Source organism: Macaca fascicularis, chromosome 12 (genome assembly GCF_037993035.2).
Source record: "Macaca fascicularis isolate 582-1 chromosome 12, T2T-MFA8v1.1".
Classification (NCBI taxonomy): Eukaryota; Metazoa; Chordata; class Mammalia; order Primates; family Cercopithecidae; genus Macaca; species Macaca fascicularis.
Genome location: NC_088386.1, coordinates 43,959,319 through 43,986,100, shown reverse-complemented (window position 1 = coordinate 43,986,100; position 26,782 = coordinate 43,959,319). Strand labels below are relative to the sequence as shown.

General features: G+C 37.4%; 1 protein-coding gene across 35 annotated transcripts in view; it reads right to left on the bottom strand.

Moving 5' to 3' along the window:
• Positions 1-26,782, bottom strand: part of MBD5 (methyl-CpG binding domain protein 5) — a 515,330-nt gene that overhangs the window by 98,877 nt on the left and 389,671 nt on the right. The window lies entirely within an intron of this gene.

Genomic DNA, 26,782 nt, shown 5'->3' with positions numbered 1-26,782 from the left:
GCAACGGAGTGAGACCTTGTCACAAAACAAAACAAAACAAAACAAAACAAAACATGACTTATCAGACAAGAGGGTAATATGGGTAGAGCTGGACCTGGCTTGTTGAGTATAGTGACAGAAAAAGCAAAAACAAAACAGATCATGTGATGCTTGCAATACAGTATCAAACTGTTCTAAAAACATAAACACAAATACACAGAGGTGAGGCAGAGAAGAATAATAAAGAGAATGTGGGAAAATGCTAATAATTGCTGAATTTGTGTTGAACTCTGAATTATTGCAACTTCTCTGTCATTGTTAAATTATTTCAAAAATAACGTTTTTAAAATATAAGAAAAATACAAAAATGAAATAGATTGGTTTTGAAGTTAGGGGACAAAAGACAGAGGGGTAATAAAGTTTGAGATATGCTAACTGTGTTACTGATAATATGGAAAATAGACTCTAAGCCATAATAAATGTTTACATGAAGTTAAAGAAGTTGCCGTATGGGTATAAGGGAAGAAGGAAAGTAATTTTGGACATATAACAAGCAAGATGAACAGTCTGGCAGGAAAGAGACAAAATGCTGGGGAGACAAACACAGACTCATGAAAAGTATAACAAAAAAGTCATAAAATGCTCATATGAAGGGGAAAAACAATTCAAAACAATTCTATATCAGGTCAGAAAAGGTTAATATCATAATGGGATATTTCACTTTTGAATCTCTTCCTTACCTCCCTCAGGCTTACATATGGCTTAGAATAACTCAAGCTTAAAGTAATTGGGAAAAATAACTGAAATCCACCTTGGATGAATAGAGGAGGACTAACTTTGGCTAAGGAATGGATAGGAAGGAAGAAAAACTTCTGGGGAAGTTGATAGAAATGAGTTCCTCCACAGGTGTTAATCTGGAATTAGATTGATCTTAAATGTTTGGGAAAATACATAACTCTTATATGGGGTATGATTAATAGAAATAAAGAGATAAAACTGTCAGTAGTTGAAGACTATAGGATCAGTTACCTAGAAAACCCAAACTGAAAAAATTATGAGAACCAATGAGAAAGGTAGGTAGGGTGGAAGGGCATAGTACTAACATATAAAAAGCAAGGTAAATTACCTTACCAAATAGTAAAATATACTTTAAAAGCCATAGTGTTGGTGCAGGAATAGGCAAATTGTGTAACAAATTTAGTTATGACACTGGTGGCATTTTAAACCACTGAAAAAAGGCTGGCTAATTCAATACACGATATTGGAGCAACTGAATACCCATTTGAAAAAAAGTAAGTTATTTTCATAACTTACAAAATTCACAAAAATGCATTCCAGATGACTCAGGACTTAAAAACTAAACCAAAGTAAAATATATGCGTTTTTAAAAAAGTATAGAAGAATTTGTGTATTTGTGCCATATTTATGATGGCCTTCTAAAAGATATAAAAAGCAAATGCCTAGGTGTATGTCCAACAGAATTTTTCCTAGGGTTTCTTCTGAAATTTGTATGGTTATCAGGTCTTAGAGTTAAGTCTTTAATCCATCTTCAGTTCATTTTTGCATATGGCAAGAGATAGGGATCCAGTTTCATTCTTCTACATGTGGCTATCCAATTTTCCCAGCACCATTTATTGAATTGGGTGTCCTTTCCCCAAGTCATATTACTGTACTCTTTCTAGAAAATCAATTGGTTGTAAGTACTTGGTTTTAATTCTGGGTTCTCTATTCTGTTCCATTGGTTTGTGTATCTACTTTTATAACCGTACCATGCTGTTTTGGTTACTATAGCCTTGTATAATAGCATAATCTGAAGTCAGGTAATGTGATGCCTCCAGATTTGTTCTTTTTGGTTAGAATTGCTTTGGCTATTCTGGCTCTTTTTTAGTTCCATATGAATTTCATAATTTTTTTTTTCTAATTCTATAAAGAATGACATTGGTATTTTGATAAAAGTTGCATTAAATCTGTAGACTGTTTGGGGCACTATGGTCATTTTCATGATATTGTTTTTTCCAATCCATGAACATAGGATATATTTCCATTTGTTTGTGTCATCTATAATTTCTTTCAGCAGTGTTTTACAGTTCTCCTTGTATACATCTTTCACCTTCTTGGATAAGTATATGCCTAAATATTTTATTTTATTTTTTTGTAGCTATTGTAAAAGGGACTGAATTCTCAATCTGATCCTCAGCTTGGTTGTTTTTGGTTTATACCAATGCAACTGATTTGTATATATTGATTTTGTAACCTGAGACTTTACTAAATACATTTTTTAAATCTAGGAGTCTTTCAGAGGACTCTTTAGCATTTTCTAGGTATCAGATCAGATCACATCATTGGCAAAGAGAGATAGTTCAACTTCCTCTTTTTCATTTTGAATACTCTTTATTTCTTTCTCTTTCTTGATTTCCCTGGCAAAGAATTTATGATGGGGGCTCGCGGAGCAAGATGGCCTAATAGGAACAGCTCCAGTCTCCAACTCCCAGCGCGAGCGACACAGAAGACCAGTGATTTCTGCATTTTCAACTGAGGTACTGGGTTCATCTCACTGGGGAGTGCCGGACGATCGGTGCTGGTCAGCTGCTGCAGCCCGACCAGCGAGAGCTGAAGCAGGGCGAGGCATTGCCTCACCTGGGAAGCGCAAGGGGGAAGGGAATCCCTTTTCCTAGCCAGGGGAACTGAGACACACAACACCTGGAAATCGGGTAACTCCCACCCCAATACTGCGCTTTAAGCAAACAGGCACACCAGGAGATCATATCCCACACCTGGCCGGGAGGGTCCCACACCCACAGAGCTTCCCTCATTGCTAGCACAGCAGTCTGTGATCTACCGGCAAGGCAGCAGCAAGGCTGGGGGAGGGGCACCCGCCATTGCTGAGGCTTAAGTAGGTAAACAAAGCCACTGGGAAGCTCGAACTGGGTGGAGCTCACAGGAGCTCAAGGAAACCTGCCTGTCTCTGTAGACTCCACCTCTGGGGACAGGGCACAGTAAACAATAACAAACACAGCAGAAAACTCTGCAGACGCAAACGACTCTGTCTGACAGCTTTGAAGAGAGCAGTGGATCTCCCAACATGGAGGCTGAGATCTGAGAAGGGACAGACTCCCTGCTCAAGTGGGTCCCTGACCCCTGAGCAGCCTAACTGGGAGACATCCCCCACTAGGGGCAGTCTGACACCCCACACCTCACAGGGTGGAGTACACCCCTGAGAAGAAGCTTCCAAAGCAAGAATCAGACAGGTACACTTGCTGTTCAGTAATATTCTATCTTCTGCAGCCTCTGCTGCTGATACCCAGGCAAACAGGGTCTGGAGTGGACCTCAAGCAATCTCCAACAGACCTACAGCTGAGGGTCCTGACTGTTAGAAGGAAAACTATCAAACAGGAAGGACACCTACACCAAAACCCCATCAGTACATCACCATCATCAAAGACCAGAGGCAGATAAAACCACAAAGATGGGGAAAAAGCAGGGCAGAAAAGCTGGAAATTCAAAAAATAAGAGCGCATCTCCCCCGGCAAAGGAGCGCAGCTCATCGCCAGCAACGGATCAAAGCTGGATGGAGAATGACTTTCACGAGATGAGAGAAGAAGGCTTCAGTCCATCAAATTTCTCGGAGCTAAAGGAGGAATTACGTACCCAGCGCAAAGAAACTAAAAATCTTGAAAAAAAAGTGGAAGAATTGATGGCTAGAGTAATTAATGCAGAGAAGGTCATAAACAAAATGAAAGAGATGAAAACCATGACACGAGAAATACATGACAAATGCACAAGCTTCAGTAACCGACTCGATCAACTGGAAGAAAGAGTATCTGCGATTGAGGATCAAATGAATGAAATGAAGCGAGAAGAGAAACCAAAAGAAAAAAGAAGAAAAAGAAATGAACAAAGCCTGCAAGAAGTATGGGATTATGTAAAAAGACCAAATCTACGTCTGATTGGGGTGCCTGAAAGTGAGGGGGAAAATGGAACCAAGTTGGAAAACACTCTTCAGGATATCATCCAGGAGAACTTCCCCAACCTAGTAGGGCAGGCCAACATTCAAATCCAGGAAATACAGAGAACACCACAAAGATACTCCTCGACAAGAGCAACTCCAAGACACATAATTGCCAGATTCACCAAAGTTGAAATGAAGGAAAAAATCTTAAGGGCAGCCAGAGAGAAAGGTCGGGTTACCCACAAAGGGAAGCCCATCAGACTAACAACAGATCTCTCGGCAGAAACTCTCCAAGCCAGAAGAGAGTGGGGGCCAATATTCAACATTCTTAAAGAAAAGCATTTTAAACCCAGAATTTCATATCCAGCCAAACTAAGTTTCATAAGTGAAGGAGAAATAAAATCCTTTACAGATAAGCAAATGCTTAGAGATTTTGTCACCACTAGGCCTGCCTTACAAGAGACCCTGAAGGAAGCACTAAACATGGAAAGGAACAACCGGTACCAGCCATTGCAAAAACATGCCAAAATGTAAAGACCATCGAGGCTAGGAAGAAACTGCATCAACTAACGAGCAAAATAACCAGTTAATATCATAATGGCAGGATCAAGTTCACACATAACAATCTTAACCTTAAATGTAAATGGACTAAATGCTCCAATTAAAAGACACAGACTGGCAAACTGGATAAAGAGTCAAGACCCATCAGTCTGCTGTATTCAGGAGACCCATCTCACACGCAGAGACATACATAGGCTCAAAATAAAGGGATGGAGGAAGATTTACCAAGCAAATGGAGAACAAAAAAAAGCGGGGGTTGCAATCCTAGTCTCTGATAAAACAGACTTTAAACCATCAAAGATCAAAAGAGACAAGGCCATTACATAATGGTAAAGGGATCAATTCAACAGGAAGAGCTAACTATCCTAAATATATATGCACCCAATACAGGAGCACCCAGATTCATCAAGCAAGTCCTTAGAGACTTACAAAGAGACTTAGACTCCCATACAATAATAATGGGAGACTTCAACACTCCACTGTCAACATTAGACAGATCAACGAGACAGAAAGTTAACAAGGATATCCAGGAATTGAACTCATCTCTGCAGCAAGCAGACCTAATAGACATCTATAGAACTCTCCACCCCAAATCAACAGAATATACATTCTTCTCAGCACCACATCATACTTACTCCAAAATCGATCACGTAATTGGAAGTAAAGCACTCCTCAGCAAATGTACAAGAACAGAAATTATAACAAACTGTCTCTCAGACCACAGTGCAATCAAACTAGAACTCAGGACTAAGAAACTCAATCAAAACCGCTCAACTACATGGAAACTGAACAACCTGCTCCTGAATGACTACTGGGTACATAACGAAATGAAGGCAGAAATAAAGATGTTCTTTGAAACCAATGAGAACAAAGATACAACATACCAGAATCTCTGGGACACATTTAAAGCAGTGTGTAGAGGGAAATTTATAGCACTAAATGCCCACAAGAGAAAGCAGGAAAGATCTAAAATTGACACTCTAACATCGCAATTAAAAGAACTAGAGAAGCAAGAGCAAACACATTCGAAAGCTAGCAGAAGGCAAGAAATAACTAAGATCAGAGCAGAACTGAAGGAGATAGAAACACAAAAAACTCTCCAAAAAATCAATGAATCCAGGAGTTGGTTTTTGGAAAAGATCAACAAAATTGACAGACCACTAGCAAGACTAATACAGAAGAAAAGAGAGAAGAATCAAATCGACGCAATTAAAAATGATAAAGGGGATATCACCACTGACCCCACAGAAATACAAACTACCATCAGAGAATACTATAAACACCTCTACGCAAATAAACTGGAAAATCTAGAAGAAATGGATAATTTCCCGGACACTTACACTCTTCGAAGACTAAACCAGGAAGAAGTTGAATCCCTGAATAGACCAATAGCAGGCTCTGAAATTGAGGCAATAATTAATAGCCTACCAACCAAAAAAAGTCCAGGACCAGATGGATTCACAACTGAATTCTACCAGAGGTACAAGGAGGAGTTGGTACCATTCCTTCTGAAACTATTCCAATCAATAGAAAAAGAGGGAATCCTCCCTAACTCATTTTATGAGGCCAACATCATCCTGATACCAAAGCCTGGCAGAGACACAACAAAAAAAGAGAATTTTAGACCAATATCCCTGATGAACATCGATGCAAAAATCCTCAATAAAGTACTGGCAAACCGGATTCAGCAACACATCAAAAAGCTTATCCACCATGATCAAGTGGGCTTCATCCCTGGGATGCAAGGCTGGTTCAACATTCGCAAATCAATAAACATAATCCAGCACATAAACAGAACCAAAGACAAGAACCACATGATTATCTCAATAGATGCAGAAAAGGCTTTTGACAAAATTCAACAGCCCTTCATGCTAAAAACGCTCAATAAGTTCGGTATTGATGGAACGTACCTCAAAATAATAAGAGCTATTTATGACAAACCCACAGCCAATATCATACTGAATGGGCAAAAACTGGAAAAATTCCCTTTGAAAACTGGCACAAGACAGGGATGCCCTCTCTCACCACTCCTATTCAACATAGTGTTGGAAGTTCTGGCTAGGGCAATCAGGCAAGAGAAAGAAATCAAGGGTATTCAGTTAGGAAAAGAAGAAGTCAAACTGTCCCTGTTTGCAGATGACATGATTGTATATTTAGAAAACCCCATTGTCTCAGCCCAAAATCTCCTTAAGCTGATAAGCAACTTCAGCAAAGTCTCAGGATACAAAATTAATGTGCAAAAATCACAAGCATTCTTATACACCAGTAACAGACAAACAGAGAGCCAAATCAGGAATGAACTTCCATTCACAATTGCTTCAAAGAGAATAAAATACCTAGGAATCCAACTTACAAGGGATATAAAGGACCTCTTCAAGGAGAACTACAAACCACTGCTCAGTGAAATCAAAGAGGACACAAACAAATGGAAGAACATACCATGCTCATGGATAGGAAGAATCAATATCGTGAAAATGGCCATACTGCCCAAGGTAATTTATAGATTCAATGCCATCCCCATCAAGCTACCAATGAGTTTCTTCACAGAATTGGAAAACACTGCTTTAAAGTTCATATGGAACCAAAAAAGAGCCCGCATCTCCAAGACAATCCTAAGTCAAAAGAACAAAGCTGGAGGCATCACGCTATCTGACTTCAAACTATACTACAAGGCTACAGTAACCAAAACAGCATGGTACTGGTACCAAAACAGAGATATAGACCAATGGAACAGAACAGAGTCCTCAGAAATAATACCACACATATACAGCCATCTGATCTTTGACAAACCTGAGAGAAACAAGAAATGGGGAAAGGATTCCCTATTTAATAAATGGTGCTGGGAAAATTGGCTAGCCATAAGTAGAAAGCTGAAACTGGATCCTTTCCTTACTCCTTATACGAAAATTAATTCAAGATGGATTAGAGACTTAAATGTTAGACCTAATACCATAAAAATCCTAGAGGAAAACCTAGGTAGTACCATTCAGGACATAGGCATGGGCAAAGACTTCATGTCTAAAACACCAAAAGCAACGGCAGCAAAAGCCAAAATTGACAAATGGGATCTCATTAAACTAAAGAGCTTCTGCACAGCAAAAGAAACTACCATCAGAGTGAACAGGCAACCTACAGAATGGGAGAAAATTTTTGCAATCTACTCATCTGACAAAGGGCTAATATCCAGAACCTACAAAGAACTCAAACAAATTGACAAGAAAAAAACAAACAACCCCATCAAAAAGTGGGCAAAGGATATGAACAGACATTTCTCAAAAGAAGACATTCATACAGCCAACAGACACATGAAAAAATGCTCATCATCACTGGCCATCAGAGAAATGCAAATCAAAACCACAATGAGATACCATCTCACACCAGTTAGAATGGCGATCATTAAAAAGTCAGGAAACAACAGGTGCTGGAGAGGATGTGGAGAAATAGGAACACTTTTACACTGTTGGTGGGATTGTAAACTAGTTCAACCATTATGGAAAACAGTATGGCGATTCCTCAAGGATCTAGAACTAGATGTACTATATGACCCAGCCATCCCATTACTGGGTATATACCCAAAGGATTATAAATTTTGCTGCTATAAAGACACATGCACACGTATGTTTATTGCAGCACTATTCACAATAGCAAAGACTTGGAATCAACCCAAATGTCCATCAGTGACAGATTGGATTAAGAAAATGTGGCACATATACACCATGGAATACTATGCAGCCATCAAAAAGGATGAGTTTGTGTCCTTTGTAGGGACATGGATGCAGCTGGAAACCATCATTCTTAGCAAACTATCACAAGAACAGAAAACCAAACACCGCATGTTCTCACTCATAGGTGGGAACTGAACAATGAGATCACTTGGACTCAGGAAGGGGAACATCACACACCGGGGCCTATATTGGGGAGGGGGGAAGGGGGAGGGGGGAGGGATTGCATTGGGAGTTATACCTGATGTAAATGACGAGTTGATGGGTGCAGCACACCAACAAGGCACAAGTCTACATATGTAACAAACCTGCACGTTATGCACATGTACCCTACAACTTAAAGTATAATAATAATAAATAAATTTAAAAAAAAAAAGAAAAAAAAAAGAATTTATGACGAAAACCCCAAAAGCAAATGCAACAAAACAAAAAATAAATAACTGGGGCCTAGTTAAACTAAAACACTTCTGCACAGCAAAAGAAATAATCATCAGAGTAAACAGACAACCCACAGAATAGGAGAAAATATTTGCAAACTATGCATCTGAAAAAGGACTAATATTCAGACTCTACAAGGAACTCAAAGAAGTAAGAAAAATAACAAATAAGGCTGGGCGTGGTGGCTCACACCTGTAATCCTAGCACTGTGGGAGGCTGAGATGGGGGTATTGCTTGAGCTCAGGAGTTCAACCAGCCTGGGCAACATGGTGAAACCTTGTCTCCACAGAAAATAAAGAAATTATTTGCACATGGTGGTGGGTGCCTGTATTCTCAGCTACTCGTGAGGCTGAGGTGGGAGGATCGCTTGAGCTCAGGAGGTGGAGGTTGCAGTGAGCCAAGATCGCTCCACTGTATTCCAGAATGGGTAACAGTGTGAGGCCTTGTCTCCAAACAAACAAACAAAAAACAACCCCGCCCCCAAGAAAAATCCAACCCAATAAAAAGTGGGCAAATGGCTTGAATAAACGTTTCTCAAAAGAAGATACACAAATGGCCAAAAAACATATGAAAAAATACTCAACAAAATACTACATGTTCTCACTTTTAAATAGGAGCTACGCTATTGGTATGCGAAGGCATACAGTGTGGTATAAAGAACATTGGATACTCAGATGAGGGAGGGTGGGGAATATGAGGGATGAAAAACTAGCTACTGGAGTACAATGTATACTACTTGGGTTATGGGTACACTAATATCCCAGACTTCACCACCATACAATTCATCCATGTAACAGAAAACAACTTGTGTCCCTAGAGCTATTGATATAAAAAAATTTAAATATATAAAAAACTAAAAAGCAAATGCCCTAAAACAAAAGATTGGTTAATTTGACTACATAAATATTTATAGTACCTGTGCAAACACATGCACAGATACTGGCAATTCCACTCCCACAAGTGCCTGGCCCCAGCTGATATGTGTGCAACCTGCTGCCTGCCATGGTTGCTGGCATGTGTGTGAGCATGGATTCTGCAGCCACTGCCCTAATGAACTGCTTTGGCTGGCACCATCCATTGGAGCACTGTGGCCAGTGGATTTGGTACACCTTGGCCCCTCTGGTGCAGCAGGTTTCTAACCTTAAGGAGCTAGAGAACAAAGCTGGGGGCCCAGTACCAGCCCCTTAAAGTTACAGCATGCAGGCCGTGAGTGCTGGGCTGAGCCTTGGCCCCCTAGAATCTTCCAGAAACAAAGTCAATCAACTGAACCCACCTTAGACCACAATCAAATGCAAAAGCATGAAAGAAGACAAAAGCAAAGCAACCCTATCCAGAGGACAGTAACATCAAGGATTGAAGGAACATCAAGCCACACTGATAAGCCAGTGCAAGAACTTTGGTAACTCAAAAGAAAAAAAAAAAACACCAGAGCCTCTTCTTACCTCCAAATGATAGCACTCGTTCCCTAACACTGTTTTTTAACCAGGCTTGAATGGCTGAGATGACAGAAATAGAGATCAGAATATGACCCAGAACAAATATCATTGAGATTCAGGAGAAGTTGAGATGCAATCCAAGGAATCTAAGGAATTAAATAAAATGATACAAGAGCTGAAAGATGTAATGATCATTTTTTGAAAGAACCAAACTGATCTGATAGAGTTGAAAAACACACTATGAGAATTTTATAATACCAGCACAATTATTAACATCAGAATAGAACAAGCTGATGAAAGAATCTCAGAGCTTGCAGACTGGTTCTGTTAAATAACTCAGTCAGACAAAAATAAAAAGGAATAATAAAGAATGGGCAAAACCTCCAAGAAATACAGAATTGTGTAAAGAGATCAAATCTATGACTTATTAGCATCCCTGAATGAGAGGGAGAGAAAGCAAGCAACCTGGAAAACATGTTTGGTAATATCAGCCATGAAAATTTCCCAAACCTCGCTAGAGAGGCCAACATTCAAATTCAGGAAATGCCAAGAACCCCTGCAAGACACTATACAAGATGAACATCCTCAACACACAGTCTCAGATTCTCCAGGGTTTAAATGAGGGAAGAAATGTTAAAGGCAGCAAGAGAGAAGACGCAGGTCATCTACAAAGGAAACCCCAACAGGCTAACAGTGGACCTTTCAGCAGAAACCCTAAAGGCCAGAAGAGACTGGGGGCTTACATTCAGGATCCTTAAAAAAAAGAAATTCCAAGAAAGAATTTCATATCCAGCTAAACTAAGCTTGATAAATAGGAGTAATAAGACCTTTTTCAGATAAGTGAATGCTAAGGGAATTCACTACCATCTCATCTGCCTTACAAGAGGTCCTAAATATGGAAAGGTATGACTGTTACTGGCCACCACAAAAACACACTCAAGTAGATAGACCATTGACACTATAAAGCAACTACACAATCAAATCTGCATAATAACCAGCTAACAATATAACAGGATCCAATTCTCACACATCAATACTGACCTTGAATATAAATGGGTTAAATCCCCCAATTAAAAGGCACAGAGTGGCAAGTTGAATAAAGAAGCAAGAGCCAAAAGTATGCTGTCATCAAGAGACCCATCTCACAACTAATGACACCCGTAGGCTCAAATTAAAGGGATGGAAAAAAATCTACCAATGATCAAAAAAGACAAAGAAGAGCATTACATAGTGGTAAGGGGTTCCATTAAACGAGAAGAGCAAATTATCCTAAAAACATATGCACCAATAGAGGAGTACCCAGATTCATAAAACAAGTTCTTAGAGATGTACAGAGAGATGTAGATTCCCACAGTATAATGGTGGGAGACTTCAACATCCCACTAACAGTACTAGACAGATAACCAAAGAGGAAACTAATAAAGATATCTGGGACTGAACTGGACGCTTGACAAATTGGACTTAAGAGAAATCTACAGAACTCTCCACTGAAAACAACAGAATATACATTCTTCTCATATGCACATGGCACAAACTCTAAAACTGAGTACACATTTGGCTGTAAGAGAATTCTCAGTGACTTCAAAAAAACTGAAATCATATCAACACACTCTTGGACCACAGTTCAATACAAATCGAAATCAATATTAAGAAAATCACTCGAAATCATAAAATTTCATGGAAATTAATTGCTTCTGGATGACTTTTGCGTAAATAATGAAATTAAGGCCAAAATCCAGAAACTCTTTGAAATTAATGAGAACAAACATACAACATACTAGAATCTCTGGGGCACAACTAAAGCAGTGTATAGAGTAATGTTTATAGCACTAAATGCTCACATCAAAAAGTTAGAAAGATGTCAAATTAACAGCATATCACACTTAGAAGAACTAGAAAAACAACAGCAAACCAACTCCAATGCCAGCAGAAGACAAATAACCAAAATCAAATGAAATTAATTAAGAGGCAAAAAGTCAGACCAAAGATCAAGAAACCCTAAGGTTGCTTTTTTTGGGAAAATAAATAAGATTGATAGCTAGACTAATAAAGAAAAAAAGAAAAAAGATTCAAATAAACACAAACAGAAATGACACAGAGGACATTACCACCAACTCCACAGAAATTCAAAAACTCTCAGATATTACTATGAATACCTCTATGCACATAACTAGAAAACCTAGAAGAAATTGATACATTCCTTGAAACATACAACCTCCCAAGACTAAACCAGGAAGAAACTGAATCCCTGAACAGATCAATAATGAGTTCTGAAATTGAATCAGTAATAAAAATCCTACCAACCAGGAAAAAACCAGGACCAGATGGATTCACAGCTGAATTCTACCAGGTGTATAAAGAATACGTGGTACCATCTCTACTGAAATTACCCCCCCCCAAAAAAAAAGTGGGCGAGGAGGGACTCTTCCCTAATTCATTCTATGAAGCCGGCATTATCTTGATACCAAAAGCTGGCAGACACAACAAAAAAAGAATACTTCAGGCCAATCTCCTTGATGAACGTCAATGCAAAAATCCTCAACAAAATCCTAGCAAACTGAATCCAGAAGCACAACAAAAAGCTAATCCACCATGATAAATTAAGATTTATTTATTCCTGGGATATAAAATTACTTCAACATATGCAAATTAATAAACGTGATTTATCATATGAACAGAACTAAAAACAAAACTCACATGCTTCTGATAAAATTTAACATCCTTTATGTCAAAAACCCTCAACAAACTAGGCATTGAAGGGACATACCAAACCTCAAAGTAATAAGAACCATCTATGACAAATGCACAGCTAACATCACACTTAATGAGCAAAATCTGGAAGCCTCATCCTTGAAAAGCAGAATAAGACATGGATGTCTATTCTCACCACTCCTATTCATCACAGTACTGGAAGCCCTGGCCAGAGCAATCAGGCAAGAGAAAGAAATAAGTCATTGAAACAGAAAGAGACGAAGCCAAACTATCTGTTTGCAGAAGATATGATTCTATATCTAGAATAATCCATAGTCTCTGCCCAAGACCTCCTAGATCTCATTAAAAACAAAACAAAACAAAAAAAACTTTAGCAAACTATCAGGGCACAAAATCAATGTACAAAAGTCAGTAGCATTCCTATACATCAACATCCAAGCTGAGGCCAAATCAGGAACACAATTCCATTCACATTTGCCACAAAAAGAATAAAATACCTAGGAATACAGCTAACTAGGGAGGTGAAAGATCTCTACAAGGAAAACTACAAAACACTGCTCAAAGAGATCAGATACGACACAACAAATGGAAGAAACTTCCATGCCCATGGAGAGGAAGAATCAATATCATTAAGATGGCCATACTACTAAAAACAGTTTCCAGATTCAATGCTATTCTTATAAAACTACCAATGACAGTCTTCACAGAATTAGAAAAGACTATTTTAAAATTCATACGAAACCAAAAAAGCACCCAAACAGCCAAAGCAATCCTAAGTAAAACAAACAAAGGTGGAAACATCACATTATCCGACTCTCTCTCTATCTCTATCTATATTTTCTCTCTCTCTCTCTCCACACACAGACACACACACACACACACAACTATACTATAAGGCTACAGTAACCAAAACAGTATGGTACTGGTACCAAGACAGACACATAGACCAATGGAATAGAATAGACAGCCCAGAAATAAAGCTGCACACCTACAACCATCCGATCTTCAACAAAGTCAACACAAACAAGCAATGAGGAGAGTATTCCCCATTCAATAAATGTTGATGGGATAACTGGCTAGTCATATGCAGAAAATTGATATTGAGTCCCTTCTTTGTACCATATAGAAAAACAAACTCAAGATAAATGAAAGATTTACATGTAAAACTTAAAACTATAAAGACCCTGGAAGATAACCAATAACCTAGGAAATATTGTTCTAGATAAAGGCCCTGGGAAATATTTCATGATGAAGATGCCAAAAGGAATTGTAACCAAAGCAAAAAGTGAGAAATGGAACTCAATACTAAAATAAACAGCTTCTGAAAAGTAAAAGAAACTATCAAGAGTAAACAGACAACCTACAGAATGCAAGAGAATATTTGCAAACTATTCATCTGAAAAAGTTCTAATATCCAGAATCTATAAGGAACTTAAACAAATGAACAAGAAACAAACACCCCATTAAAAAGTGGGCAAAGGACATTAAGAGACATTTTGCAAAAGAAGACATCCAAGCATTAAAAAAATGCTTAACATCACTAATTTTCAGAGAAATGCAAATCGAAACCACAAGGAGATACCATCTGATATCAGTCAGAATGGCAATTACTACAAAGAAAAAAAAAAAAAAAAAAGAACAGATGCTGGTGAGTTCCGGGAGAAAAGTGAATGCTTACACGCTCCTGTGGCACTGCAAACTGGTTCAGTCATTGTGGAAAGCAGTTTGGTGACTTCTCAAAGAACATAAAGCAGAACTGCCACTCAACCCAGCGATCCCATTTTTGGGTATATATCCAAAGGAATATAAATCATTCTATCATAAAGACACATGCACACATATGACCATTGCAGAATTAGGGCATGGAATCAACCTAAATACCCATCAATAGTAGACTGGATTAAGAAAATGTGGCATACATACACAATGGAATACTATGACACCACAAGAAAGAACAAGAGTATATCATTGCAGCAACATGGGTAGAGCTTAAAGCCATTATCTTAAGCAAATTAATGCAGGAACAGAAAGTCAAATATTGCATGTTTTTACTTATAAGTGAGAGCTAAACACTGAGTACACAGGGACACAAAGAAGGGAACAACAGACACCAGGATCCACTTAAGCGTGGAGGGTGGGAGGAAGGGGAAGGTAAAAAAAACTACCTATTGGTTACTATGCGTATTACCTGGCTGATGAAATAATCTGTAGACCAACTCCCTGTAACATGCAATTTACCTGTATAACAAACCTGCACATGTACCCCGAATCTAAAATAAAAGTTAAAAAAATGAAAACTTCTCTTCTGCAAAAGAACTGTAAAAAACCCTTAAAATTCAACTGATAGCCTGGGGAAAATATTTGCGACATATTCAAGAGTTGAAATATTAATATCCTGGCCGGGTACAGTGGCTCATGTCTGTAACCCCAGCACTGCCTGTAATACCAGCACTTTCCTGAGACAAGGCAGATGAATCACTTGGAGTTCAGGAGTTCAAGACCAGCCTGGGCAACGTGGAAAAATTCCGTCACTACAAAAAATACCAAAGTTAGCTAGCAGTGGTGGTGTGTGCCTGTAGTCCTCGCCGCTCAGTGGGAATGAGGCAGGAAGACTGCTTGAGCCAGAGTGGTCCAGGCTGTGGTGAGCTGAGATCACACCACTGCACTCCAGCCTGGGTGACAGAGTGAGACCCTCTCTCTGTCTCTCTCTCAAAAAAAAAAAAAAAAAAAAAATCCAGAATGTATAAAGAATCTCTCTCTCTCAAAAAAAAATAATATCCAGAATGTATAAAGAACACCTACAAACCAATAAGAAAAAGATAGAGAGCCCCAAAGTAAAATGGACAGTATATATGGACAGACTGAGAAGAGAAATTGCAAAAGGCCAGTAAGCATAATAAATGATGCTCAATCTTAGAAGTAATCATAAAATACAAAATACAGTAATAAAGAAGTATTGCTTTTTACTCACAAAATTTGTAAACATTTTAAAATGATTGCTAATATGAAGTTTTATCAAAGATATGGGAAAGTAGTGTTATAAACAACTAGTAAAAGGACAAACTTATATTCTTCTGGGAAGGTAATGTATCATTATCTAGAAGAATTTTAAACGTGCATATCCTTTGGAAGAACAATTGTTCTTCAACAGGTCTGAAGAAATAATCAAACATATGCACAAGTTACATAAAATCATATGGTAGCATTGAGCGTTACAGTAAAAAATACAAAAAACCTTAAATTCCTATTAATTGGGGAATGAATGATCTATAAAACATTCATACTATAGGGAGAATACAACACTTAAAAAAGCTAGTTCTATAGTGATATGGAAAGACTTCCCATACATACTGTCAAGTGAAGAAAAGTGAGTCAAAGAACATGTTGGGTGTAAAAATATTGACATTTAAATATCACACATATAGTATTTGAGTATCTACAGATGATGAAATTGGTTTCCTTTAACACAAAATATCTTGAGATTTCAACCTTTTCTTCCCTGGTTGGCCTTGGTAAAACTATTCTTTGTATCTTCATTTTTAGACACTAAAATTAAATGTTAGTGCATAAAACATGTAGGAGCATCTACTTATATATATGTCTAGGTGTTCAAAAGAGAAATAATACATGGTATGTTCCCTCAAAATCTGTGGAATAGCTTTTAGAAATCACTTCAGAGCTACACTTAAGTAGCATGAAGCAATCACAGTACTTAGAACAAAATCAATCCTTCCTCCCTTCCTCCCTTTCTCCCTCCCTGCTTCCCTGCCTCCCTCCCTCCCTCCCTCCCTCCCTCCCTCCCTCTCTCTCTCTCTCTTTCTGTCTTTCTTTCTTTTTTTTTTTTTTGAGACAGGTCTTGCTCTGTCATCAGGCTAGAGTGCAGTGGCATGATCATGTCTTACCGCATCCTCTACCTCCTGGGCTCAAGTGATTCTCCCACCTCAGCTTCCCGAGTAGCTAGGGCTACAGGCACGTACCACGATGCCTGGCTAATTTTTTTTTTTTTGTAGAGACAGGGTCTCACTATGTTGCCCAGATTGGTCTCAAACTTCTGGGCTCAAGTGATCCACCCATTTCAACCTCCCCAAGTGCTAGGATTATAGGCATGAGTCACCACACCCAGCCAAAATTATGTTTATTTTAGACAATATACACAAATTGAATACAATCATCCCTTAGTATCCATGGGGGACTGGTTTTGGAACCTCTCATGAATAACAAAATCCATGGCTGCTCAAGTCCCTGATATAAAATGACATAGTATTTGCCTATAAGCTATGTCTATGCTCCTAAATCCTTTAAATCATCGCTAGATTATTTATAATATCTAATACAATGTAAATGCTATGTGACTGATTGCTATACTGCATTGTTTATGGAATAGCGACAAGAGGAAAAAAAAGCCTGTACATGTTCAGTACAGATGTAATTTTCTTTTCCAAATATTTTTGATCCATGGTTAGTTAATTCCATGGATGTAGAATCCTCAGAAACAGAGAGCCAATTATATTTCCTTTCAATCACAAATTTTAACACATAAATAGGAGTGTATGAAGCCCAATTACCCAAATTATGTACTATTTTTTATGCTCATTAACATGGATTTTAATATTTTACAGCAGAAAAGGCTAGAACATTAAACAGAAGCCTTTATACAAGCATTTGACTTTGTTTCTTTATACTTATTATGTAAATGTCCTTGGAATTCTACAGATTATAATCCAAGATTTTTATTTGATGACACAAAATGCTTAAAATGATTTTTGCATCCATACAGAATGAAAACATGACAGCAACGTTGATGCTAACATTGAAGACATCAATGTGCTGTGTTTGAGTTTCAAAAATACTCAGCATGGCAGAAACTCTTGGGAATCTGGAATGACCTGGAGGTTAAAACACTGAAGATGGCTTAGGAGGCTTCAGGAACATTAAAAGATGAAATGATGCAAGCAATTTTATCTCTAGGCAAATCAATCTAATGTTAATGAAAAAATTTCCATGGCAACCTGATACAGAAGCAAAGGTGCAGAATAAAATATAAAGATTTCTTTATTTTGAACAGAAGGTACCATTTGAAGATTTTATTCTTTATTGCAGCTTTTTCTTTTTTAACATCAATTGGGATGCTTTAAAATTTTTATTTTTATGATTCTCAAGATGGACACTGATGAGTCTGACTAACCAATCAGCTAATAAACTATCCTCTAATGATCTACACAGTCACTCTCTGAAATAGGTTATGTAATGTTTGGGAGCATGTATTAATTCTAGTTCATGGCTAAGCAGTATTACCAGCTATTGATTGGCTATTTTTGTCAGAAAAACATACAAAATGGAATCAGAAAACAGATGTTGACATATAAGTCATCTATTAAACACAGTGGGCAACCTGGAAAAGTACCTTGAATTTTGACACTAAAAACAAGAGAGACAAATGAAAGGATTCCAACAAATGTACAGGAAAACAGCCCTGAAACCCTCTAATAAACTTTAAATTTAGACCGTCCACTCATTTCTTACTCAGATTAAACAATTGAATCTATAGATGTGTTTGCAATGATAATTCTAGTGTTTCAGGCATGAACACTTCAACAAGATAATATTATTTTTGAGAAAGAAATCTAGGATATTGTAATATGAGTGCTATAATTTAACAGTATTAAGTGACTGATGCTGAATGACAGAGATAAAATCCCATGCTGATTTGTATTTTCAACCATAGTTTTACATCAGGCATTGCCAAACATCTTACTACTATATAAATTATGTTTTTCGAAGAAATTTCTGGCAGCCTCAATCTACTTCAAGGATACATACATACAGACACACACACACACACACACACACATATGCACGCACGCACATACACGTTCAGAAAGCCACTGGGAAATTCCACATTATCAAGTCTTCATTAGTCTTACAAAGTACAAATGGAAGATTTGTCATAAACAACTAAAAATGAAATTATACTTAGTAAAAACGCATGTTATGAGACAATAACATTTATGTTCATCTTTTTCATCTTGTTCAACAATAGATTCATAAGAGTTATTAGGTCATACTGAATCAGTAATATTTGGATAATGAGGATTTTACAACACCTAAATGTCCTTTTTCCCTTACTGGACTTTATGTATCAGACATAATTCTAGGCACTGGGGATTCTGTAAGGAAGAACAGAGATCTGGACCCTGCTCTCCTGAAGTTTACATTGTAATGGTGCATACAGATCAAAAACCAATAACCAACTTCATATGTAAAATAATTGCAGGTGATGTTATGAAAGAAATAAGGGTTCAAGAGAGCATATGGGTAGGAAAGACCGGCTTTAGATAAATGGGAAGTGTCTTCTAAGAGGGTGGCATTTCAACAAGAGCTAAAGGATGAGGAAACAAGCTGACCATAAGAAGAGAATCAGGGGAAAAGTATTCCAGGCAACAGAAACAGGATGCGAAAAACTACAGAGCTGGACAAAAGCTGGGTAGGTATGTTTTAGAAGCTGAAGGAAGAATTCACTGTAATGAAGTGTAACTTGAGTGTAATGAGGAGAGTGGGACTGGCATGAGATGAGGTTGGAAAAATAGGCAGGCAGGGAATCATGTATGGACTTATTAGCCATCATCATGTTTTGCTTTTTATTTTAATTGCAATGAGAAGCCATTGTAAGAATATAAGCAGAGGAGTGACAAAACCTTATTTGCTCTTTAGGAAGGTATCTCTTATTGCTATGTTGAGAATTGACTGGAAGAAGCAATCTGCTGGAAGTCTTTGTGAGAAAAGCTGACAATCTGATGAAATTTTGGATGCCTTGTTTATAGCTGTCTCTTCAAGCTGCTTCTCTGTAGTTAACTCTGACCGATAATAATAGGCATAATGGGAATAATGGGTCATGTTTTCTTGGAGATTATAACAGCCTAAGAAGTGTACAATGGGAGTGTTACAGTTATTTTAGACATTGGACAACTCTATTTCAAAGTATTCAAAGCCAGAAAAAAGTACATGGTCAGCAATTATGTTTGTTGTTCTTATTGAGACAGGGTTTCACTCTGTTGCCCACGCTGGAGAGCAGTGGCACAATCTTGGTTTACTGCAACCTCTGCCTCATGGCTCAAGTGATTGTCCCACCTCAGCCTCTAGAGTAGCTGGGATTACAGGAATGCACCACCACCCCTGGCTAATTTTTATTTTTTTATTACTTATTTATTTAAATTAACTTAGTATATAACCAGCACACTAAACAAAACTACCCTGGCTAATTTTTGTATTTTCTATAGAGATTGGGTTTCACTATGCTGCCCAGGCTGGTCTCAAGCTCCTGGGCTCAAGTGATCCATCTGCCTCAGTATCCCAAAGTGCTGAGATTATAGGCAGGAGCCACTGTGCCCCGCTACCAGCAACTGTTATGTGGAAGACAAAGAAGGTCTTGAAGTTATTAATTTACTTTTTTTTTTTTTTAAAAAAAGGACTCTCTGAATATACAAGCCTAAAGAGAGCACTGTACAGGCTCAAATGGTTGTACAGGGATTTTTCTAAGTGCCTCAGGTATAATGAAGCCATATTTCAAGAGTAAAAGGCAAGGTACATAATCTAAGATTCAGTCCTTTAGCGCTTATGTGCTTTGACTTCTGAATACTTTCCTGACCTCATTTTGTAGCACTCCTTCTTCCTGGATGACCCTCCAGTCATGCTGTTCCTCTTTCTGTTCCTTGAACATGTCAAACTTATTCTTGACTTTGGGCTTTGGCAGGTGCTGTTCCATTTTCCTGGAATGCTCTTCCAGCTCTTCTGATAAGTGCTCTTGCTCATCACTTCATAATTCATGGGGCATAGGGTGGAATACTCAGAAGTATCTTACTTAGTTGTGGGAAGTAAGCAGACTTATTCTAAACACTGGTGTGGTACTTGCTACTATTTTAGCTCAAATATCGCCTTGAAAAGCACGTTATTTTCTACACAGCACATATTCTGAAATAAAATAATTTTATTTATGTGTCTATTTCCTTTCTCCCATCACTAGAATTTAAGCAAGAGATCAAGGATTTTTTCTATCCTTTTCATGACATTATTTCCAGTGCTTAGCATGGCATCTAGAACATTATACACGCTCAAAAACATATTTATTGAATAGAAAGAAGGAATAAAGGTAGAAAGAAAAGGGAGAAAAAATGAAAAGCTATGTGAGAAAAATATCAAAAAGTTTATCAAGTCCAGAACAAACTAAAAGCCTAAAGATACAGAAAGAAATCTTTAAAGTTATGTTCAGAACAACAAGAATAGTATGGAAAAGACTTTTACTTGGATGAATAATGCAATAATAAAATAAAAATAAAATTATATTTCAATTTTCAACCTTATATCAAAGTGATAAATTAGATAAAAAATAAGTAATAAACTGTAAAATAATAAGTAATGACTCTGGCTTTAAATCAACGTGGAAAAATAAGGGTCAGATTTGCCCTCCTGCCTGAAACAACCAAAAATAAAACAGGCAAAATATATGAAACAATGGTTTTTAAGACAATGGACAGCAGGCAATGAAGGAGCAATCCCTCAGAAATAGTAAACAAATGAAATGATCCCTAGAACTTCCCTAGCTTATTGTCTTGAGAGAGTTTCCAGGCTGCATGCAAAGAGGTTAAACCTAGCTGGAGCTCAGCAGAAATCCTAAGTAGAGGAAGCTTATCTGAAGAGTCAAGGGAGACCAATGCAATGTGAGTTTACAGAACAGAATGCTGGAGAAGAGAGAAACACACTGGGAGAGAAATGCAGGGATCTATTCAAGGCTCCTTTTGAGTATTCAGCATGTGAGGGGATATCTGAGGCTGAGAAAATAATTGCTTGAAAGAAAGATAGTCACACAGGGCTCAGAACTAAAATACTTTGTAACTTGTAGGCATAAGCTAGAATACTCAGAAGTATCTTTCTCAGCAGTGGAGAATAAGAGGACCTAGACTGATACTGTTGTAGTAACATCTAATGAGTCTTAAAGGCAAAAACCTAAAAAGATCAAATGGTTTTTTCCAAGTAATTTAACTGCATCCTGGAACATAGCTGAAGAATATTTAAAGGCATAAACAAATACCCAGGACCCAACAAGAAAAAAAAAAAAACAACACAAAACCCCACAATGCTAGCACCCAATAAAAATGATCAGGCATGCACAGAAGCAGGAAAACATAACACATAATGAGGAGAAAAATTAATCAATCTTGTATGAATCTCCAGGCAATTATGTTGAATGAAAAAGCCAATACCCAAAATTTATATACTCTATAATTTCACTTATATAACATTTTTGAAATGACAAACTTTTAGAAATGGGGAACAAATTAGTTGTTGCAGGGGTTAGGAATGGGGGTGAGGGTTGAGACAAGAGAGAGGTGGGTATGGTTATAAAAAGGCAACATAAGTGATCTTTTTGGTCATGGCACAAATCTATACCTTGCCTGTGAAGGTAGATCCATGAGTCTGCACATGGGACAGAATTGTATTGAACTAAATACACACACATACAGATAGAGTGCAGGTAGAATTGGGAAAATCTGAACAAGATCAGTGTATTGTATCAATATATTCTGGTTGTGATTTTTTACTACAATTTTACCAGATGTTGCCACTGAAGGAAATTTGACAAAGGGCACACAGGATTTCTCTGTATTATTTCTTAAAATTGCATGCAAATCTACAATTAAATCCATTAAATTTTTAGTTAGAAATCAATGGAAACATCAGAACTGACACAGATTTTTAGAATTAGCAACAAGAACATTAATACAGTTATTATGGCTGGGCTTGGTGGTTCACTCCTATAATCCCAGCACCTTGGGAGACCAAGGAGGGTGGATCACATGAGGTCAGGAACTTGAGACCAGCCTGGCCAACATGGTGAAACCCTGTCTCTACTAAGAGTACAAAAATTAGCTGAGTGTGGTGGTGTGTGCCTGTAATCCCAGCTATTCGGGAGGCTGAGACACAAGAATCGCTTGAACCTGGGGAGTGGAGGTTGCAGTGAGCTGAGATCATGCCACTGCACTCCAGCCTGGGTGACAGAGTGAGACCCTGTCTCAAAAAAAAGAAGAACATTAATATAGTTATTATAATTGTATTCCATATGTTTAAAGAGATAAAGAGATATAAAAGCTATTTTTAAAAAGAGCCAAATTGAACTTCTAGAGATAAAAACTATGTCTGAGATAAAAAATACACTAGATGAAATTAATAGCAGATTAGACATTGCAGAAGAAAAGATTAGTGAACTTGAAGATATAACAATAGAAACTATCCAAAATGAAACAGAGGGAGAAATGAAACTGAAAATAAAATGAACAGAATTATCAGTGGCCTGATAACTCTGCTACCTGATTCTATCTCCAGCACCCAGACTTAAGAAAACAACAACAACAACAAAAAAACAACACAACTATCTGATAACTTCTGTTAACACCAATCAAAAGAAAGCCAGAATAGCCATTTGTGATAATCAAAACAAAAAACACCCAAATACCCATCAAGAAGTCAATAAACTGGTTGTAGTATATCCATATAGTAGAACATAACTCAGAAAAAAGAACTATTGATTTATGTAATAGCAAGAATAAATATAAAAATAATTATCCCGAGTGAAAGATGCCAATTGACAAAAGAGTATATACTGCATTATTCCATGTATATACAATTCCAGAAAATGTAAACTAATCTATAGTGACAGAAAGCAGTACAGTGTTTGGGGACAGCATGGAAGATGGGGAGAAGTAGGAGGGAGGAATTAGAAGGAAATACAAGGAAACTGCTGGTGGTTGTGTTTTCATTATCTTGATTGTGATGTTTTACGTGTGTTAAAACAGTAAAATGTACTCTTTAAATATGTGCTGTTTTATTGTCAATTATATCTCAAAAGGCTGTTAAAAATAAATAAAAGAAGAAACAGCTCTTCTTTACTGAAGAATTTCTCTTAATAAAAGTAGAAGAAACGAAGGAAAAAAAAAACTCTATTATAATGACCACCTTAGTAATAATTACAGCAGGCATGATCCATCACAATTAATGCTAAAAATAGTAAGTGAAAGTTTAAGAAGACAGAGGATATTTGTATAATCTCAAAGTATCTCTTTCCACATAGTTATTAATTACAAAGGGGGAAAATAGCAACTTTACAGTGCAGAAGACTGATGTAAACCTCTAAACCAAGCAATAAGGTTAGTCTCATCAATAATAAGATGTAATCAACATCATGTCACCCTACTATGAAGCACTGAGAAGGGCATATCACTTCCAAGTATGTGTCCTCAAAATGCATAATCTTAATCTACTAAGGAGGAAATATTAGAAGAACCCAAATTGAGGGGCACTCTACAAAATGCCTGAATAGTACTGGAAGTGTCAAGGTCATGAAAGATAAGGAGAGACTGAAGAATTCTAACAGATTGGAGGAGATGATGGAGACATGAAAACTAAATGTAATATGGGATCCTGGATTGGATCCTGAAAAAGATAAAGTATATTAAGGGAATAACTGGTGAAATGAGAAGAAAGCCTTTAGCTAACAATACTGTACCAATGTTAATGTCTTAGTTTTAATAATTACATTATGGTTAGGCAGGATATTAACATTACAGGGTTTAGTTAAAGGGTATATGGGAATGTTCTGCACAATTTTTAAACGCTTCCTGAACTCTAAAATAATTTCAAAATAATTTTTTTAAAAAACAGAATAAATCATAAGCTCAGACAGATGAAGAAATAGTAGCAGATCTTTCACCTGCTTTAAATTAGGGCAAGCATTCTGACCCACACGATTTCCTGGAAGAAATGAATACAAGAAACTGGAGATGAAATGACTGGATTGATGATGGTAATCTTTGAAGCACTATAAAGATAAAAGTCATGCTGGAAGACTAGAGAATAAAACTGTTTCCTTTTTTTTTTTAAAGGAAAAGAAGTGGAGGCCTCAAATTATTAACCAGCCAGGCTTTAAGCCATGCTGCTGAACTCTGCAAAATTTCTTGAAGGAATTAATGAACAGATAGTTTTATACATGTTTAGAAAGGAAGGCAGTGAAAGCAAGCTTGGCTTCATCAAGAACAAGACATGTCAGACTAATCTTAATCATTTTCTGAAAGAATTACTTGGTTGGCAGATATGAAAAATGCTCTAGACATAGTTAATTTGATTTTAAGAAGGTATTTGGCAAAGCCATTCAAAATCTCCTTACGGACCAGATGGCAAAACAAGAGCTAGATGATGTCTCAAAAGTCAGATATACTTATTATTGACAACCATCCACAGATTTATGACTCAATTTCCTTTTAGAGAGTTCTCTATTGGTAGATCAAAAGGCTTTCTCTGCAGTTCTATTCAAATAAACATTATTTTCCATTAACTAGGATGAACACAATATCAACAAGAATGAATGCAGAACAGAAGTAGAATCCAAATATCCTTAAAAAGCTAAAAAATCACCTTAAATACCAGCATATAAACAGAACCAAAGACAAGAACCACATGATTATCTCAATAGATGCAGAAAAGGCTTTTGACAAAATTCAACAGCCCTTCATGCTAAAAACGCTCAATAAATTCGGTATTGATGGAACATACCTCAAAACAATAAGAGCTATTTATGACAAACCCACAGCCAATATCATACTGAAAGGGCAAAAACTGGAAAAATTCCCTTTGAAAACTGGCACAAGACAGGGATGCCCTCTCTCACCACTCCTATTCAACATAGTGTTGGAAGTTCTGGCTAGGGCAATCAGGCAAGAGAAAGAAATCAAGGGTATTCAGTTAGGAAAAGAAGAAGTCAAATTGTCCCTGTTTGCAGATGACATGATTGTATATTTAGAAAACCCCACTGTCTCAGCCCAAAATTTCCTTAAGCTGATAAGCAACTTCAGCAAAGTCTCAGGATACAAAATTAATGTGCAAAAATCACAAGCATTCTTATACACCAGTAACAGACAAACAGAGAGCCAAATCAGGAATGAACTTCCATTCACAATTGCTTCAAAGAGAATAAAATACCTAGGAATCCAGCTCACAAGGGATGTAAAGGACCTCTTCAAGGAGAACTACAAACCACTGCTCAGTGAAATCAAAGAGGACACAAACAAATGGAAGAACATACCATGCTCATGGATAGGAAGAATCAATATCGTGAAAATGGCCATACTGCCCAAGGTAATTTATAGATTCAATGCCATCCCCATCAAGCTACCAATGAGTTTCTTCACAGAATTGGAAAAAACTGCTTTAAAGTTCATATGGAACCAAAAAAGAGCCCGCATCTCCAAGACAATCCTAAGTCAAAAGAACAAAGCTGGAGGCATCACGCTACCTGACTTCAAACTATACTACAAGGCTACAGTAACCAAAACAGCATGGTACTGGTACCAAAACAGAGATATAGACCAATGGAACAGAACAGAGTCCTCAGAAATAATACCACACATCTACAGCCACCTGATCTTTGATAAACCTGAGAGAAACAAGAAATGGGGAAAGGATTCCCTATTTAATAAATGGTGCTGGGAAAATTGGCTAGCCATAAGTAGAAAGCTGAAACTGGATCCTTTCCTTACTCCTTATACGAAAATTAATTCAAGATGGATTAGAGACTTAAATGTTAGACCTAATACCATAAAAATCCTAGAGGAAAACCTAGGTAGTACCATTCAGGACATAGGCATGGGCAAAGACTTCATGTCTAAAACACCAAAAGCAACGGCAGCAAAAGCCAAAATTGACAAATGGGATCTCATTAAACTAAAGAGCTTCTGCACAGCAAAAGAAACTACCATCAGAGTGAACAGGCAACCTACAGAATGGGAGAAAATTTTTGCAACCTACTCATCTGACAAAGGGCTAATATCCAGAACCTACAAAGAACTCAAACAAATTGACAAGAAAAAAACAAACAACCCCATCAAAAAGTGGGCAAAGGATATGAACAGACATTTCTCAAAAGAAGACATTCATACAGC